Source organism: Oncorhynchus masou, unplaced genomic scaffold, assembly GCF_036934945.1.
Source record: "Oncorhynchus masou masou isolate Uvic2021 unplaced genomic scaffold, UVic_Omas_1.1 unplaced_scaffold_1023, whole genome shotgun sequence".
Taxonomy (NCBI): domain Eukaryota; kingdom Metazoa; phylum Chordata; class Actinopteri; order Salmoniformes; family Salmonidae; genus Oncorhynchus; species Oncorhynchus masou.
The window spans coordinates 179,643-197,483 of NW_026999918.1; the positions used below are offsets into that span (position 1 = coordinate 179,643).

The 17,841-nt window shown below is 41.9% G+C and overlaps 1 pseudogene; it reads left to right on the forward strand.

The window, feature by feature from the left end:
• Positions 1-10,678, forward strand: part of LOC135528704 (cytochrome P450 3A27-like) — a 23,851-nt pseudogene extending 13,173 nt beyond the window's left edge.
• The last annotated feature ends 7,163 nt before the right edge of the window (positions 10,679-17,841 follow it).

Here is a 17,841-nt window from a genome sequence, read left to right on the forward strand (position 1 = left end):
CAATGGTCTAAAGCACCGCAGTGCTAGCTGTGCCACTAGAGATCCTGGTTCGAGTCCAGGCTCTGTCGCTGAACAATTAATCAATTGGCCACCCAAACTGTTTACGTATTTTTTGCTTTAGTTTATTTTGTAAATATTTTCTTAACTCTGTTTCTTGAATTGCTTTCTCAGTTAAGGGCTTGTAAGTAAGCATTTCATGGTTCTACACCTGGTACACCTGGTGTATTCGGCGCATGTGTCACGGCTTTCGTTGTGGGAAGGAGGAGCGGACCAAAATGCAGCGTAGTTGTTATTCATTTTATTTAATAAGGAAACTATACACGATAAACTAACAAAATAACAAATGTACGAAAACCGAAAACAGCCCTATCTTGTGCAAAACACAGAGACAGGAACAATCACCCACAAACACACAGTGAACCCCAGGCTACCTAAATATGGTTCCCAATCAGAGACAATAACTAACACCTGCCTCTGATTGAGAACCATATCAGGCCAGACATAGAAATAGACAAACAAGACATCCAACATAGAATGCCCACTCAGATCACACCCTGACCAACCAAAACATAGAAATATACAAAATAAACTATGGTCAGGGTGTGACAGTACCCCTCCCCAAGGTGCGGACTCCGGCCACAAAACCTGAACCTATCGGAGAGGGTCTGGGTGGGCATCTGTGTGACAGCATGTGTCAAATACATTTCATTTGATTTAGTTGTGGTGAGTAGTTGTGTGGTCAGCAGTTGTGTGGTCAGTAGTTGTGTGGTCAGTAGTTGTGTGGTTGTGGTCAGTAGTTGTGTTGTCAGTAGTTGTGTTGTCAGTAGTTGTGTGGTCAGTAGTTGTGTGGTTATGGTCAGTAGTTGTGCTGTCAGTAGTTGTGTTGTCAGTAGTTGGTGGTCAGTAGTTGTGTGGTCAATAGTTGTGTGGTCAGTAGGTGTGGTCAGTAGTTGTGTGGTTAGTAGGTGTGGTCAATAGTTGTGTGGTCAATAGTTGTGTGGTCAGTAGGTGTGGTCAGTAGTTGTGTGTTTGTGGTCAGTAGTTGTGTAGTCACTGGTTGTCAGTAGTTGTGTGGTTGTGGTCAGAAGTTGTGTGGTCAGTAGGTGTGGTCAGTAGTTGTGTGGTCACTGGTTGTCAGTAGTTGTGTGGTCAGCAGTTGTGTGGTCAGTAGTTGTGTGGTCAGTAGTTGTGTGGTTGTGGTCAGCAGTTGTGTGGTCAGCAGTTGGGTTCAGTAGTTGTGTGGTCAGTAGTTGTGTGGTTGTGGTCAGTAGTTGTGTTGTCAGTAGTTGTGCTGTCAGTAGTTGGTGGTCAGCAGTTGTGTGGTAAGTAGTTGTGTGGTCAGTAGTTGTGTGGTCAGTAGTTGTGTGGTGAGTAGTTGTGTGGTCAGCAGTTGTGTGGTCAGTAGTTGTGTGGTCAGTAGTTGTGTGGTTGTGGTCAGTAGTTGTGTTGTCAGTAGTTGTGTTGTCAGTAGTTGTGTGGTCAGTAGTTGTGTGGTCAATAGTTGTGTGGTTAGTAGGTGTGGTCAATAGTTGTGTGGTCAATAGTTGTGTGGTCAGTAGGTGTGGTCAGTAGTGTGGTCAGTAGTTGTGTGTTTGTGGTCAGTAGTTGTGTGGTCACTGGTTGTCAGTAGTTGTGTGGTTGTGGTCAGAAGTTGTGTGGTCAGTAGGTGTGGTCAGTAGTTGTGTGGTCACTGGTTGTCAGTAGTTGTGTGGTCAGCAGTTGTGTGGTCAGTAGTTGTGTGGTCAGTAGTTGTGTGGTTGTGGTCAGCAGTTGTGTGGTCAGCAGTTGTGTGGTCAGTAGTTGTGTGGTCAGTAGTTGTGTGGTTGTGGTCAGTAGTTGTGTTGTCAGTAGTTGTGTTGTCAGTAGTTGTGTGGTCAGTAGGTGTGGTCAATAGTTGTGTGGTCAGTAGGTGTGGTCAGTAGTTGTGTGGTCAGTAGTTGTGTGGTCAGTAGTTGTGTGGTCAGTAGTTGTGTGGTCAGTAGGTGTGGTCATTAGTTGTGTGGTAAATAGTTGTTTGGTCAGTAGGTGTGGTCAGTAGTTGTGTGTTTGTGGTCAGTAGTTGTGTAGTCACTGGTTGTCAGTAGTTGTGTGGTTGTGGTCAGAAGTTGTGTGGTCAGTAGTTGTGTGGTCACTGGTTGTCAGTAGTTGTGTGGTCAGCAGTTGTGTGGTCAGTAGTTGTGTGGTCAGTAGTTGTGTGGTTGTGGTCAGCAGTTGTGTGGTCAGCAGTTGTGTGGTCAGTAGTTGTGTGGTCAGTAGTTGTGTGGTCAGTAGTTGTGCGGTCAGTAGTTGTGCTGTCAGTAGTTGTGCTGTCAGTAGTTGGTGGTCACTAGTTGTTTGGTCAGTAGTTCTGTAATTGTGGTTGTGTTGCAGGTTCTTTGGGCCCTATAGTATGGACGTGGTCACCAGCACAGCTTTCAGTGTGGACATTGACTCTCTGAACAACCCTTCAGACCCCTTCGTCTCCAACGTCAAGAAGATGACCAAGTTTGACATGTTCAACCCACTGTTGCTCCTATTCGGTGAGACCACACACACATAGACACACGGACACACAGTTTAACTTTTTAATCATATGCAGTTGTACACCTTTCTATAAAACGTTTCTCTCCTCTTCTCCTCTCCTGTCCTCCCCTGCTCTCCTCTTCTCCTATCCACCTCTCCTCTCCCCTCCTCCTCATCTCATCTCCTCTCCTATTCTCCTCTATCCTCCTATTCTCATATTCTCCTCTCGTCTCCTCTCCTCTCCTCTCCTCTCCTCTCCTTTCCTTTCCTTTCCTTTCCTCTCCTCTCCTTTCCTCTCCTCTCCTCTTCTCCCGTCCTCCTCTCCCCTCCCTTTCTCCTCTTCTCCTCTCCTGTCCTCCCCTCCTCTCCCCTCCTCCTCTCCTCTCGTTCTCCAGTGTTGTTTCCTTTCATAGGTCCTATCTTGGAGAAGATGAAGTTTTCTTTCTTCCCGTCTGCGGTGACAGACTTCTTTTATGCCTCGCTGGCAAAGATCAAATCTGGACGTGACTCTGGGAAATCAACCGTAAACTTGTTTTGTATTTGTATATGATTGTTATGTTGATATTTTCATCTATACATTTATATTTGTACTGTAATATTCTGTATTTACTTATTATATAACTATGAAACTATGAAATATAACTAGTGATGGGGACCAATAAGGAATGTCTATATCGATATCATGTCGGAATTTAAAAACACTATTATTGGGACCCAAAAATCTACAGTCATATTAGAATATGTTTGTGTTGGTTGTGATTGGACGAGATCCAGTAGAATCTGTTTGTCTTGGTTGTGATTGGACCAGATCCATTAGAATCGGATTGTCTTGTTTGTGATTGGAACAGATCCACTAGAATCTGATTGTCTTGGTTGTGATTGGACCAGATCCATTAGATCTGCAGGTAGTCTAGTAGTTAGAGTGTTGGACTAGAAACCGAAAGGTTGCAAGATCGAGTTCACGATCTGACAAGGTAAAAATCGGTCCTTTTCCACCTGAACAATGCAGTTAACCCACTGTTCCCTGGTAGGCCGTCATTGAAAATTAGAATTTGTTCTTGACTGACTTGCCTAGTTAAATAAAACAATTAGCTGTTGCAAAAGCAGCAGCTACTCTTCCTGAGGTCCACATGAAACAGAACATTGAGGCAAGGACAGAACTACATACATTTTCAAAAGGCACATGTAGTCTACATATAAATGCAGACACACAAACTACCGAGGTCAAATAGTGGAGAGGTGTTGCTTTATCTGCTTTTTGAAACCAGGTTTGCTGTTTCTTTGAGCAACATGAGATGGAAGGAAGTTCCATGCAACAAGGACTCTACATAATACTGTACATTTTCTTGAATTTGTTCTGGATTTGGGGTTTGATGAAAAGACCCCTGGTGGCATGTCTGGTGGGACAAGTGTGTGTGTTAGAGCTGTGTGTAAGTTGACTATGCAAACAATTTGGGATTTTTAACACATTGTTTCTTATCAAAGGTGATGCAGTCAGTCACTCCTCAACTCTTAGCCAAGAGAGACTGGCAGCATAGTATTTATATCAGCCCTCTGATTACAATTAAGAGCAAAACGTGCCGCTCTGTTCTGGGCCAGCTGCAGCTTAACTAGGTGTTTCCTTGCAGCACTGGACCACAGATTAGACAAAACTAGAACCTGCAGAACTTGCTTTTGGGGAGCATCTCTTTTTTTAATGTTTTTTATTTCACCTTTATTTAACCAGGTAGGCCAGTTGAGAACAAGTTCTCATTTACAACTGCAACCTGGCCAAGATAAAGCAAAGCAGTGCGACACAAAAAACAACAGAGTTACATATTGAATAAACAAGTGTACAGTCAATAACACAATAGAAAAAGAGAAAGTCTATATACAAATGGCCACAGTAGTGAAATAGGCCACAGTACCGAAGTAATTACAATTTAGCAGATTAACAATGGAGTGATAGATGATCAGATGGTGATGTGCAAGTAGAAATACTGGTGTGCAAAAGAGCAGAAAAGTAAATAAAATAAATACAATATGGGGATGAGGTAGGTAGATTGGGTGGGCTATTTACAGATGGACTATGTACAGCTGCAGCGATCGTTAGCTGCTCAGATTGCTGATGTTAGTGAGGAAAATTTAAGTCTCCAGCTTCAGCGATTTTTGCAATTTGTTCCAGTCACTGGCAGCAGAGAACTGGGAGGAAAGGCGGCCAAAGTTGGTGTTGGCTTTGGGGTTGACGAGGGAGATATACCTGCTGGAGCGCGTGCTATGAGTGGGTGTTGTTATCGTGACCAGTGAGCTGAGATAAGGCGGAGCTTTACCTTAGCATAGATTTATAGATAACCTGGAACCAGTGGTTCTGGCGACGACTATGTAGAGGGCCAGCCTAATAGAGCATACAGGTCGCAGTGGTGGGTGGTATAAGGGGTTATGGTAACAAAACGGATAGCACTGTGATAGATTACATCCAATTAGCTGAGTAGAGTATTGGAAGCTATTTTGTAGATGGCATCGCCGAAGTCGAGGATCGGTAGGATAATCAGTTTTACGAGGGGAAGTTTGGCGGCGTGAATGAGGGAATGAGGGAGGCTTTGTTGCGAAATAGGAAGCTGATTCTAGATTTGATTTTGGATTGGAGATGTTTGATTTGAGTCTAGAAGGAGAGTTTACAGTCTAGCCAGACACCTTGGTATTTGCAGTTGGAGGCCAAGGAAGGAGTGTTGTATGGCATTGAAGCTCGTTTGGAGGTTAGTTAACACAGTGTCCAAAGAAGGGCCAGATGTATACAGAATGGTGTCGTCTGCATAGAGGTGGATCAGGGAATAACCCGCAGCAACAGCGACATCGTTGACATATACAGAGAAAAGAGTTGGCCAAAGAATTGAACCCTGTGGTACCCCCATAGAGACTGCCAGAGGAAAGGACAACAGGCCCTCCGATTTGACACACTGAACTCTGTCTGAGAAGTAGTCGGTGAACCAACTATCTGTTGGTTGTGATTGGACCAGATCCAGTAGGATCTGTTTGTCTTGGCTGTGATTGGACAAGATCCAGTAGGATCTGTTTGTCTTGGCTGGGATTGGACAAGATCCAGTAGGATCTGTTTGTGTTGGCTGTGATTGGACATATTTGACCTAAATTCATTCTGCTTCCAGAATCGGGTGGATTTCTTACAGCTGATGATCGACTCTCAGAAAGGCAACGACACGAAGACAGGAGGGGAACCGACTAAAGGTACCTGCCGAACACACACCTGCAATCTACTGTTACAAACACACACCTGTAAACTACTGTTACAAACACACACCTGTAATCTACTGTTACAAACACACACCTGTTACAAACACACACCTGTAATCTACTGTTACAAACACACACCTGTTACAAACACACACCTGTAATCTACTGTTACAAACACACACCTGTTACAAACACACACCTGTAATCTACTGTTACAAACACACACCTGTTACAAACACACACCTGTAAACTACTGTGACAAACACACACCTGTAATCTACTGTTACAAACACACACCTGTAATCTACTGTTACAAACACACACCTATAATCTACTGTAACAAACAAACACCTGTAAACTACTGATACAAACACACACCTGTAATCTACTGTTACAAACACACACCTGTAATCTACTGTTACAAACACACACCTGTAAACTACTGTTACAAACACACACCTGTAAACTACTGTTACAAGCACACACCTGTAAACTACTGTTACAAACAATCACCTGTAAAATACTGTTACAAAGACACACACCTGTAAACTACTATTACTAACACACACCTGTTACAAACACACACCTGTAAACTATTGTTACAAACACACACCTGTAAACTACTATTATAAACACACACCTGTAAACTACTGTTACAAACACACACCTGTAAACTACTGTTATAAACACACACCTGTAAACTACTGTTATAAACACACACCTGTAAACTACTATTACTAACACACACCTGTTACAAACACACACCTGTAAACTATTGTTACAAACACACACCTGTAAACTACTATTATAAACACACACCTGTAAACTACTATTACTAACACACACCTGTTACAAACACACACCTGTAAACTATTGTTACAAACACACACCTGTAAACTACTATTACTAACACACACCTGTTACAAACACACACCTGTAAACTACTGTTATAAACACACACCTGTAAACTACTATTACTAACACACACCTGTTACAAACACACACCTGTAAACTATTGTTACAAACACACACCTGTAAACTACTATTATAAACACACACCTGTAAACTACTATTACTAACACACACCTGTTACAAACACACACCTGTAAACTACTGTTACAAACACACACCTGTAAACTACTGTTATAAACACACACCTGTAAACTACTGTTATAAACACACACCTGTAAACTAATTACACACACCTGTTACAAACACACACCTGTAAACTATTGTTACAAACACACACCTGTAAACTACTATTATAAACACACACCTGTAAACTACTGTTACAAACACACACCTGTAAACTACTGTTATAAACACACACCTGTAAACTACTATTACTAACACACACCTGTTACAAACACACACCTGTAAACTATTGTTACAAACACACAACTGTAAACTACTATTATAAACACACACCTGTAAACTACTGTTATAAACACACACCTGTAAACTACTATTACTAACACACACCTGTTACAAACACACACCTGTAAACTATTGTTACAAACACACAACTGTAAACTACTATTATAAACACACACCTGTAAACTACTGTTACAAACACACACCTGTAAACTACTGTTATAAACACACACCTGTAAACTACTGTTATAAACACACACCTGTAAACTTCTGTTATAAACACACACCTGTAAACTACTATTACTAACACACACCTGTTACAAACACACACCTGTAAACTACTGTTGCAAACACACACCTGTTACAAACACACACCTGTAAACTACTGTTGCAAACACTCAACTGTCACAAACACACACCTGTAAACTACTGTTACAAACACACACCTGTTACAAACACACACCTATAAACTACTGTTACAACCACACACCTGTATACTACTGTTACCAACACACACCTGTAAACTACTGTTACCAACACACACCTGTAAACTACTGTTACAACCACACACCTGTTACAAACACATACCTGTTACAAACACACACCTTTAAACTACTGTTGCAAACACTCACCTGTTACAAACACACACCTGTAAACTACTGTTGCAAACACACACCTGTTACAAACACACACCTGTAACTACTGTTACAACCACACACCTGTAAGCTACTGTTACAACCACACACCTATATTCTACTGTTACCAACACACACCTGTAAACTACTGTTACCAACACACACCTGTACACTTCTGTTAAAACCACACACCTGTTACAATCACATACCTGTTACAAACACACACCTGTAAACTACTGTTGCAAACACTCACCTGTTACAAACACACACCTGTAAACTACTGTTGCAAACACACACCTGTTACAAACACACACCTGTAAACTACTGTTTCAAACACACACCTGTAAACTACTGTTACAACCACACACCTGTAAACTACTGTTACAAACACACACCTGTAAGCTACTGTTACAAACACACACCTGTAAACTACTGTTTCAAACACACACCTGTAAACTACTGTTACAACCACACACCTGTAAACTACTGTTTCAAACAAACACCTGTAAACTACTGTTACAACCACACACCTGTAAACTACTGTTACAAACACACACCTGTAAGCTACTGTTACAAACACACACCTGTAAACTACTGTTACAAACACACACCTGTTACAAAAAATGTCACGTAGAGTAGAGCCAGAAGTCTAAACTGAAAAACCTATCAAATATAAAGATGGCAGAGCCGCAAAAGGTCTTCTGGGTGTTTGTTTACAGAGATTCCGGAAGAAAAACAACAGTAGCCATCCAAAGTATCCTTTATGGGGGCAGCTTAACCTCTCTTGGGTAGGGGCAGTATTTTCACCTCCGGATGAAAAGAGAGCCCAAAGTAAACTGCCTGTTACTCAGGCCCAGAAGCTGGGATATGCATAACATTGGTAGATTTGGATTAAAAAAAACACTCTAAAGTTTCTACAACTGTTAAAATAATGTCTGTGAGTATAACAGAACTGAAATGGTAACCCCGAGGACGAACCAACCCCTCCCCCCTCAAACAAATTCTGCCTACCACTATTTTCAAGGACTGTCACTTCTTTTATTATAAGGCGAAATCCTCCCAGATTGCAGTCCCTTGGACTTCCACTAGATGTCAACAGTCTTTAGAAAGAGTTTCAGGCTGGTTTTTGTCATTCGGCCAGATGAGGTAACAGTAGTAGTGGGTCCCGTTTTGGCTGTAGTGTTTCCATGCGCATGGACGAGAGCGCGTTCTTTCTGTTTATCTCCGGTAAAGACAATAATGATTCTCCGTCTTAAAATGTATCATTTTTTTTACGTATTAGGTTGGATTATAAACGTTGTTTGACTTGTTTAGATATGTTTAGATACGTTCATTAGTAACGTTTGGGATTCATTGTGTATGCAATTTGAAGGAGGGAAACCGGTGGATTATTGAATGAAGCTAAACTGAGTTTTTATGGATATGAAGAAGAACTTTATCGAACAAAATGACCATTTTTGATGTAACCGGGACCAAAAGAAGAAGATCTTCAAAGGTAAGGCATTTATTATATCGCTATTTCTGACTTTCATGTCGCAACTGCCTGGTTGAAAAATTATTTTCATGCATTTGTATGCTGTCCTCAGATAATTGCATGGTGTGCTTTCGCCGTAAAGCCTTTTGAAATCTGACACAGCGGCGGAATAACAAGAAGTTAAGCCTTATTTTGATGTATTGCACGTAAATTTTAATGAGTGTTAGATATTTAAATACTGTAGTTTGAATTTCGCGCTCTGGAATTTCACAGGATGTTGTCGAGGTGCGGTACGTCGTAACATTACAACCACACACCTGTTACAACCACACACCTGTTAATTTAACTAATGTTACAAAACACACACCTGTTAATTTAACTAATGTTACAAAAAAAACACACACCTGTAATCTACTGTTACCAACACACACCTATAAACTACCTTAACAAATACACACCTGTTACAAACTATTCCCTCTCTGTTTATCTTCTCCCTTCCTATCTCTCTCTCTCTCTCTCCCTCTCCTTTCCTCTCTCTCTCTCCCTCCACAGGACTGACTGATCATGAGATCTTGTCTCAGGCCATGATCTTCATCTTCGCCGGCTACGAGACCAGCAGCAGTACTATGAGTTTCCTGGCCTATAACCTGGCAACCAACCCCCACACCATGACCAAACTGCAGGAGGAGATAGATACTGTGTTTCCCAACAAGGTAACCCCCACACCATGACCAAACTGCAGGAGGAGATAGATGCTGTGTGGTGCCAGATGTGGTGAGGTACTGATGTGTGTGTAACAGTTGTGTCAGATGGGGTGAGGTACTGATTTGTATGTAACCACGGTGCAGGCTCCAATCAAGTATGAAGCTCTAATGCAGATGGACTATTTGGACTGTGTGTTGAACGAGTCTCTGAGACTGTACCCCATCATGCTGAGACTGGAGAGGGTCGCCAAGAAGACGGTGGAGATCAACGGCATCGTCATCCCCAAAGACTGCATTGTCCTGGTTCCCACGTGGACCCTCCACCGTGACCCAGAGATCTGGTCTGACCCTGAGGAGTTCAAACCAGAGAGGTACTGGACTGCACCGTAACCACAATCCAACCATAACACCACCATAACACAACCATAACATAACCACAATACAAAAACAAGATCATTAATACATTTTGCTACAACGTGCATCATTATATCATCATACAATGTGAAATGTTTCTGAACCACAACCACAAATCAACTACAATACAATGTGTAATGTGTCTTAAACCCTCCCCCTGTCCAGGTTCAGTAAGGAGAACAAGGAGTCTATTGATCCGAACACGTACATGCCTTTTGGGGGCGGGGCCCAGGAACTGTATCGGGATGCGATTCGCCCTGATAATGATCAAACTGGCCATGGTCGAGCTCCTCCAGAGTTTCACTTTCTCCGTCTGCGACGAGACCGAGGTGAGACGCTCACCCTGAGCAGACAGAATGTGACATCATCAAACATCAGTATCTGTTTCAGCATGGTCACCACCTGTTTTAACATGGTCAGCACCTGTTTTAACATGGACCTGTTTTAACATGGTCACCACCTGTTTTAACATGGTCACCACCTGTTTTAACATGGTCAGCACCTGTTTTAACATGGACCTGTTTTAACATGGTCAGCACCTGTTTTAACATGGTCACCACCTGTTTTAACATGGACATGTTTTAACATGGTCACCACCTGTTTTAACATGGACCTGTTTTAACATGGTCACCACCTGTTTAAACATGGCCAGCACCTGTTTAAACATGGTCACCACCTGTTTAAACATGGCCAGCACCTGTTTAAACATGGTCACCACCTGTTTTAACATGGTCAGCACCTGTTTTAACATGGACCTGTTTTAGCATGGTCGCACCTGTTTAAACATGGCCAGCACCTGTTTAAACATGGTCACCACCTGTTTTAACATGGTCAGCACCTGTTTTAACATGGACATATTTTAACATGGTCACCACCTGTTTAAACATGGACATATTTTAACATGGTCACCACCTGTTTTAACATGGATATATTTTAACATGGTCACCACCTGTTTTAACATGGTCACCACCTGTTTTAACATGGTCACCACCTGTTTTAACATGGTCACCTCCTGTTTTAACATGGTCACTTCCTGTTTTAATATGGTCACTGCCTGCTTTAACATGGATCTGTTTTAACATGGTCACCACCTGTTTTAACATGGACCTGTTTTAACATGGTCACCACCTGTTTTAACATGGACCTGTTTTAACACCACCACCTGTTTAACATGGTCACCTCCTGTTTTAACATGGTCACCACCTGTTTAACATGGTCACCTCCTGTTTTAACATGGTCACCACCTGTTTAACATGGTCACCGCCTGTTTTAACATGGTCACCGCCTGTTTTAACATAGTCACCACCTGCTTAACATGGTCACTTCCTGTTTTAGCATGGTCACCATCTGTTTTAACATGGTCACCACAAGTTTAACATGGTCACCACAAGTTTAACATGGTCACCACAAGTTTAACATGGTCACCACAAGTTTAACATGGTCACCACAAGTTTAACATGGTCACCACCTGTTTAACATGGTCAGCACCTGTTTTAACATTGTCACCACCTGTTTTAACATGGTCACCACCTGTTTAACATGGTCACCACCTTTTTAACATGGTCACCACCTGTTTTAACATGGTCACCACCTCTTTTAACATGGTCACCACCTCTTTTAACATGGTCACCACCTGTTTTAACATGGTCAGCACCTGTTTTAACATGGACCTGTTTTAGCATGGTCGCACCTGTTTAAACATGGCCAGCACCTGTTTAAACATGGTCACCACCTGTTTTAACATGGTCAGCACCTGTTTTAACATGGACATATTTTAACATGGTCACCACCTGTTTAAACATGGACATATTTTAACATGGTCACCACCTGTTTTAACATGGATATATTTTAACATGGTCACCACCTGTTTTAACATGGTCACCACCTGTTTTAACATGGTCACCACCTGTTTTAACATGGTCACCTCCTGTTTTAACATGGTCACTTCCTGTTTTAATATGGTCACTGCCTGCTTTAACATGGATCTGTTTTAACATGGTCACCACCTGTTTTAACATGGACCTGTTTTAACATGGTCACCACCTGTTTTAACATGGACCTGTTTTAACATGATCACCACCTGTTTAACATGGTCACCTCCTGTTTTAACATGGTCACCACCTGTTTAACATGGTCACCTCCTGTTTTAACATGGTCACCACCTGTTTAACATGGTCACCGCCTGTTTTAACATGGTCACCGCCTGTTTTAACATAGTCACCACCTGCTTAACATGGTCACTTCCTGTTTTAGCATGGTCACCATCTGTTTTAACATGGTCACCACAAGTTTAACATGGTCACCACAAGTTTAACATGGTCACCACAAGTTTAACATGGTCACCACAAGTTTAACATGGTCACCACAAGTTTAACATGGTCACCACCTGTTTAACATGGTCAGCACCTGTTTTAACATTGTCACCACCTGTTTTAACATGGTCACCACCTGTTTAACATGGTCACCACCTTTTTTAACATGGTCACCACCTGTTTTAACATGGTCACCACCTCTTTTAACATGGTCACCACCTCTTTTAACATGGTCACCACCTGTTTTACATGGTCACCACCTCTTTTAACATGGTCACCACCTCTTTTAACATGGTCACCACCTCTTTTAACATGGTCGCCACGTGTTTTAACATGGTCGCCACCTGTTTTAACAGGGTCACCACCTGTTTTAACAGGGTCACCACCTGTTTAACATGGTCACCACCTGTTTTAGCATGGATCAGTTTTAACATGGACCTGTTTTACATGGTCACCACCTGTTTTAACATGGATCAGTTTTAACATGGACCTGTTTTAACATGGTCACCACCTGTTTTAACATGGTCACCACCTGTTTTACATGGTCACCACCTGTTTTAACATGGTCATCACCTGTCTTAACATGGACCTGTTTTAACATGGTCACCACCTGTTTTACATGGTCACCACCTGTTTTACATGGTCACCACCTGTTTTAACATGGTCATCACCTGTCTTAACATGGACCTGTTTTAACATGGACCTGTTTTAACATGGTCAACACCTGTTTTAACATGGTCACCACCTGTTTTAACGTGGACCTGTTTTAACATGGACCTGTTTTAACATGGTCACCACCTGTTTTAACATGGTCACCACCTGTTTTAACATGGTCACCACCTGTTTTAATATGTTCACCACCTGTTTTAACATGGTCACCACCTATTTTAGCATGGACCTGTTTTACATGGTCACCACCTGTTTTAACATGGATCAGTTTTAACATGGACCTGTTTTAACATGGTCACCACCTGTTTTAACATGGTCACCACCTGTTTTAACATGGTCACCACCTGTTTTAACATGGACCTGTTTTAGCATGGTCGCCACCTGTTTAAACATGGCCAGCACCTGTTTAAACATGGTCACCACCTGTTTTAACATGGTCAGCACCTGTTTTAACATGGACATATTTTAACATGGTCAGCACCTGTTTTAACATGGTCACCACCTGTTTTAACATGGTCAGCACCTGTTTTAACATGGATATATTTTAACATGGTCAGCACCTGTTTTAACATGGTCAGCACCTGTTTTAACATGGATATATTTTAACATGGTCACCTCCTGTTTTAACATGGTCACTTCCTGTTTTAATATGGTCACTGCCTGCTTTAACATGGATCTGTTTTAACATGGTCACCACCTGTTTTAACATGGACCTGTTTTAACATGATCACCACCTGTTTAACATGGTCACCTCCTGTTTTAACATGGTCACCACCTGTTTAACATGGTCACCACCTGTTTAACATGGTCACCACCTGTTTAACATGGTCACCGCCTGTTTTAACATGGTCACCGCCTGTTTTAACATAGTCACCACCTGCTTAACATGGTCACTTCCTGTTTTAGCATGGTCACCATCTGTTTTAACATGGTCACCACAAGTTTAACATGGTCACCACCTGTTTTAACATGGTCACCACCTGTTTAACATGGTCACCACCTGTTTAACATGGTCACCACCTGTTTAACATGGTCACCACCTGTTTTAACATGGTCACCACCTGTTTTAACATGGTCACCACCTGTTTTAACATGGTCACCACCTGTTTAACATGGTCACCACCTGTTTAACATGGTCACCACCTGTTTAACATGGTCACCACCTGTTTAACATGGTCAGCACCTGTTTAACATGGTCACCACCTTTTTTAACATGGTCACCACCTGTTTAACATGGTCACCACCTGTTTTAACATGGTCACCACCTCTTTTAACATGGTCACCACCTGTTTTACATGGTCACCACCTCTTTTAACATGGTCACCACCTCTTTTAACATGGTCGCCACGTGTTTTAACATGGTCACCACCAGTTTTAACAGGGTCAACACCTGTTTAACATGGTCACCACCTGTTTTAACATGGTCACCACCTGTTTAACATGGACCTGTTTTAACATGGTCACCACCTGTTTTAACATGGTCACCACCTGTTTTAGCATGGATCAGTTTTAACATGGACCTGTTTTAACATGGTCACCACCTGTTTTAACATGGTCACCACCTGTTTTAACATGGTCACCACCTGTTTTAGCATGGATCAGTTTTAACATGGACCTGTTTTACATGGTCACCACCTGTTTTAACATGGATCAGTTTTAACATGGACCTGTTTTAACATGGTCACCACCTGTTTAACATGGTCACCACCTGTTTTACATGGTCACCACCTGTTTTAACATGGTCATCACCTTTCTTAACATGGACCTGTTTTAACATGGTCACCACCTGTTTTAACATGGTCACCACCTGTTTTACATGGTCACCACCTGTTTTAACATGGTCATCACCTGTCTTAACATGGACCTGTTTTAACATGGACCTGTTTTAACATGGTCAACACCTGTTTTAACATGGTCACCACCTGTTTTAACATGGACCTGTTTTAACATGGTCACCACCTGTTTTAACATGGTCACCACCTGTTTTAACATGGTCACCACCTGTTTTAATATGGTCACCACCTGTTTTAACATGGTCACCACCTATTTTAGCATGGACCTGTTTTACATGGTCACCACCTGTTTTAACATGGATCAGTTTTAACATGGACCTGTTTTAACATGGTCACCACCTGTTTTAACATGGTCACCACCTGTTTTAACATGGTCACCACCTGTTTTACATGGTCACCACCTGTTTTAACATGGTCATCACCTGTCTTAACATGGACCTGTTTTTACATGGACCTGTTTTAACATGGACCTGTTTTAACATGGTCACCACCTGTTTTAACATGGTCATCACCAGTTTTCACATGGTCACCGCCTGTTTTAACATGGTCACCGCCTGTTTTAACATTGTCATCGCCTATTTTAACATGAACCTGTTTTAGCTTGGTCACCACCTGTTTTAACATGGTCACCACCTGTTTTAACATGGTCACCACCTGTTTTAACATGGTCAACACCTGTTTTAACATGGACCTGTTTTAACATGGACCTGTTTTAACATGATCACCACCTATTTAACATGGTCACCTCCTGTTTTAACATGGTCACCTCCTGTTTTAACATGGTCACCTCCTGTTTTAACATGGTCACCACCTGTTTTAACATGGTCACCACCTGTTTAACATGGTCACCACCTGTTTAACATGGTCACCACCTGTTTTACATGGTCAACACCTCTTTTAACATGGTTGGCACCTCTTTTAACAGGGTCACCACCTGTTTTAACATGGTCACCACCTGTTAACATGGTCACCACCTGTTTAACATGGTCACCACCTGTTTAACATTGTCACCACCTGTTTAACATGGTCACCACCTGTTTTAACATGGTCACCACCTGTTTTACATGGTCAACACCTCTTTTAACATGGTTGGCACCTCTTTTAACATTGTCACCACCTATTTTAACATGGTCACCACCTGTTTAACATGGTCACCACCTGTTTTAACATGGTCACCACCTGTTTAACATGGTCACCACCTGTTTTAACATGGTCACCACCTGTTTAACATGGTCACCACCTGTTTAACATGGTCACCACCTATTTTAACATGGTCACCACCTGTTTAACATGGACCTGTTTTAACATGGTCACCACCTGTTTTAACATGGTCACCACCTGTTTTAACATGGTCACCACCTGTTTTAATATGGTCACCACCTGTTTTAATATGGTCACCACCTGTTTTAACATGGTCACCACCTGTTTTAGCATTGACCTGTTTTACATGGTCACCACCTGTTTTAACATGAATCAGTTTTTACATGGACCTGTTTTAACATGGTAAACACCTGTTTTAACATGGTCACCACCTGTTTTCACATGGTCACCACCAGTTTTCACATGGTCACCGCCTGTTTTAACATGGTTACCGCCTGTTTTAACATGGACCTGTTTTAGCTTGGTCACCACCTGTTCAAACATGGTCACCACCTGTTTAAACATGGTCAACACCTGTTTTAACATGTTTAACACCTGTTTTAACATGGTCACCACCTGTTTTAACATGGTCACCACCTGTTTTAACATGGTCACCACCTGTTTAACATGGATCTGTTTTAACATGGTCACCACCTGTTTTAACATGGACCTGTTTTAACATGATCACCACCTGTTTAACATGGCCACCACCTGTTTTAACATGGCCACCACCTGTTTTAACATGGCCACCACCTGTTTTAACATGGTCACTGCATGTTTTAACATGGTCACTTCCTGTTTTAATATGGTCACTGCCTGCTTTAACATGGATCTGTTTTAACATGGTCACCACCTGTTTTAACATGGACCTGTTTTAACATGATCACCACCTGTTTAACATGGTCACCTCCTGTTTTAACATGGTCACCACCTGTTTTAACATGGTCACCACCTGTTTTAACATGGTCACCATCTGTTTTAACATGGACCTGTATTAACATGGACCTGTTTTAACATGGACCTCTTAACATGGTCACCACCTGTTTTAACAAGGTCACCACCTGTTTTAACTTGGACCTGTTTTAAAATGGACCTCTTTTAACATGGTCACCGCCTGTTTTACATGGTCACTGCCTGTTTTAACATGGTCACCGCCTGTTTTAACATGGTCACCGCCTGTTTTATCATGGTCACTGCATGTTTTAACATGGTCACTTCCTGTTTTAACGTGGTCACTTCCTGTTTTAACATGGTCACTTCCTGTTTTAACATGGTCACCGCCTGTTTAACATGGACCTGTTTACATGGTCAGCACCTGTTTTAACAGGGTCAATACCTGTTTAACATCTTCCTGTTTAACATGGTCACCTCCTGTTTTAACATGGTCACCACCTGTTTAACATGGTCACCACCTGTTTTAACATGGTCACCACCTGTTTTACATGGTTAGCACCTGTTTTAACATGGTCACCTCCTGTTTTACATGGTTAGCACCTGTTTTAACATGGTCACCACCTGTTTTAACATGGTCACCTCCTGTTTTACATCTTCCTGTTTTACATGGTTAGCACCTGTTTTAACATGGTCACCTCCTGT